This window comes from Petaurus breviceps, unplaced genomic scaffold (assembly GCF_028583685.1).
Source record: "Petaurus breviceps papuanus isolate PSGF00001 unplaced genomic scaffold, PetGlider_PUasm1.0 90731, whole genome shotgun sequence".
In the NCBI taxonomy this organism is placed as follows: Eukaryota; Metazoa; Chordata; class Mammalia; order Diprotodontia; family Petauridae; genus Petaurus; species Petaurus breviceps.
Genome location: NW_027187325.1, coordinates 3,379,793 through 3,383,314, shown reverse-complemented (window position 1 = coordinate 3,383,314; position 3,522 = coordinate 3,379,793).

Sequence of the window (3,522 nt, the reverse complement as noted above, 5' to 3'; positions counted from 1 at the left end):
AGGTGATGGTACCACTGTATTCACCTTTGGTTGGACCATATTGGAAATATTGTCTTTAGTTCTCTGTTATACATTTTAAATAGCAAATTAATAATGTAGAATATTCAGAGAATTGTGACTAGGAGAATTAAAAACATCAAAATCATGATATATAAAAATATTTTTATTAAAATAAAAACATTAATAATGGAGAAGAGAACCCTTCAAACTTGATATATGGCTCTTCAAATATTTGAGGACTGTCATTCAACCAAAGGATTAGACTTGGTAAAAAAAATTAGAATCATGGAATAGAAGTTGGAAGAGAAGAAAATTTAAATTGGGTAAGCAAGAAAAAATTCCTAATAATTAAAGTTTTCTAAGATTGGAGCAGATTGCCTCAGGAGTTAGTTTTTTTCCTCATTTGAGGTCTTCAGACAAGGATGACTACGTCTATATATACATATATGTATGTATAAATGTGTGCATACATGTATATGGGTATGTATATATCTCCAATTATTATCTATTTTATAAAGAGAATAATATTTCAAATTAGGATTAGACTTGTTCTGAGATATTTTCCATTTCCTAGTTTCTGTGATTCACATAAATTTTCCTTTTTTATGCTTTGACTTCCTAATTTTCCAAGAATTGTGTTAAAAATCCATATTCTAGGAGTTCTGTCTCCCCTAGAAGCCTTTTCTACTAAGTTCTTCTCAAAGTAAAAATGCTTTAGACATTAATCATGACTTTGCCATCACCACACCCTGTTCCCTCTTTTCCTTTATTGACTACTGATTTACATTTCTGCGACTTGTCTACCAGAGTCATCCTTTACAAGTCCCTACTTTTCCAGTTAACCTTCATTATTTTTATTATATGAAATAAAGAGCTCTCATTGAATTATTTACAACGCACTTCAAATACTTACAAATAATTTTAACAAGTATTTTATTTTAAATAAACATTTGAGTGGATTACAAAATTCGAAGCTCAAATATTGAAAGGTTAAGAAACTTGCCCCATGATTTTCATAACTAGGAAATTGCAGATCCAGAATTATAACTTGAACTTCTTGACCCTAAGTTCAATGTCCATGCTCCTGTTTGCTATTGACACACATTCAACACAAGAAGGTAATGGAACTTGAGGTTGGTTATAAAGGTAAGTCTTGATAAAACAGGTAAGGAATTTGGAAAGCATAAGCAGAGCAATTTAACATGGAGAAAGGCAGAAGAGGCAGCAATAAGTTCAGGGTTGAAAACTGGATGACAACTTGTCTGTGATATTGTAGCAATATACTTTTATATTATTTTAATTTTATATTATTTTTCTTCATTATTTATTATGGGAATGAGTTTCATAAGAGCTGTATACTAGGGATTTGAAATATATACCTATATGGGAAGATATGCTTGCACCTTCATTCTTTCATTTATTGAGTTATTCTTTCTCCCCCTTAAGTACCCAATGTATGCATTATACTGTTCCAGTTACTTGGATATCAAATTTAAATAACATATGGTCCCTGGCAACATAGTCTTTATAGACAAGTAAAAGAATTGAACATAAACAGATAGCTACAATTATGCACAACACTGCATGATAACTGCATTAGAAAGGCACAAAAACAGAGTATTATGTGTGTGAATAACCATCCAAAGAAGCGACAAATCAGGAAAATGTGAATGTTGGAATGATTGGGTATTGCTCAACTATTTCTGTTGCTCCTTCCTACAATCAACTATGCACAGATAAAATAAAAAGACTAATAAAGCAGTATTGAAATTAAAATCAAGAAAACAATTAGAAAGAATACCATCTTAGCAAAAATATTGCTTCGTGGGAAGGGGGCAAGCAAGACAAGCGGAATAACAATGATGTTAGTTTTTATTATTTTTTATAAATACCCAAGTCAGACTCTTAGTAGTGTTATTTTTATTTCTCACTGCATTTCCTCTAGCAGGCTGTCTGTGGTGCGTTCAGACAGGATAGCACCGCAGGTTAGGAAAGGGGTTTTCTGACCTTCAATGCCAAAAAACAAATGTGACCTGGAATCTTTTCAGAAGGAAAATCATTGCTCTCCATCCATAACATTAATATTCATTGCCATGTCTTTAAAGCATCCAAAGTCTACCACTCTGAATCTGATCAAAGGCAATTAAAATTAGGCCAGCAGCCACAGTGAACCAAGGAAAATCAGGGAGGTAACACACAGAGAGACAGGGAATTCCTTTACTCAGCCAGGCAGCCAGAATTTGTTTGTCTTTGTTCTGCAGCCACACTGAGTCTCATTTGCTTAGTTTAACATTCACCCAGTTCCACTGCCTTCCTCCAAGATACTGCAGGGAAGGCAGAGCCTTTGTATGGGGAAACTGCATCCCTTTGGAATGTGATGCTGCCCTCAGGCATTGATATTATTGCAGTCTTCGCTAGCTGAAAATCATCATGTGGATTTGCACAATGGGTAAAAATGAGCCCATGTGACTGTACACTTTCCCTAACAAAGTTGTCTGTTATTTTTGCTTAAACCTCCCACAGAGGCTCTTTCTGGGCCTTAGAGATTTTATATAATAATAACATGGAATAAAGGTGTCCTTAGGGTTCTGAACAGGAAAGTCCTACATGAAGGGAAACTAGAAAGTCATCTACATAGCATGATTTGACTGAGGTCTTGAAGTCACTTCTTTTTCCTAGTTGAGGGAATGAGGAACTAAGTCAGGGGTTGCAGAAACTTACTTTGTGTAGTGGTTGTCTGAAACTGATGAGCAGAAGCCGGATCAGGCAGTTGTAGTCAATGCCACTCATTGCCACAGGCAGAACAAAGACTAAGGTCTCTATCAGGAAAAGTGAAGTTGAGATAGCTTCAAGCATCAGAATGAGAACTACCCTTGAGCAGTACCAGGAAGAGATCCAATGAATCTGACATTCTTAAAAAAATAAAATTAAGCAAATGTCCTGTTATACTTAGTTCTCTACAGCTTTGTCATCTTCTGTTACTAAGGGTGTGACCTTGGACAAATTACTTAAACTCTATGGACATCAGTTTCCTCATCTATTCATTTATAAAACAAGGGAGTTGTATTAGGTGGACACTAAGATTCTAGCTCAAAATCTATGATTTTATATAGCTACAAACCATAAAGTAGATAATAATAGTTTATAAGACCCAAGGCTTGTTAGAACACATCCAGGATCTTTGAGTAAGAAAGATATGTCTTAATAAATCCAAAAATGGTAGATATATATAGAGCATAGGCTGGGTATACTGTTAAACTCTGGGGAAACATTCCAATCAATTTTTCCTTCCAGAGCAAACTTGAACTCTAATACATGCACACATGACAGAGACAATTACTATCTGTTTGAGGGTACAGCTATCTTCTCTGTACAGATTCAGGATTGATTTTATTGGTTTGCTCCCAAAGAAGTAAGTGCATAGGGATTCCTGGAGAATCTCTGGTTCCTCTTCCACATTTTTCCCCCTTTTATCAGACTCTTTGAATCAGAGGCAGAGTTCTATCAGTTACTACCTTGGTA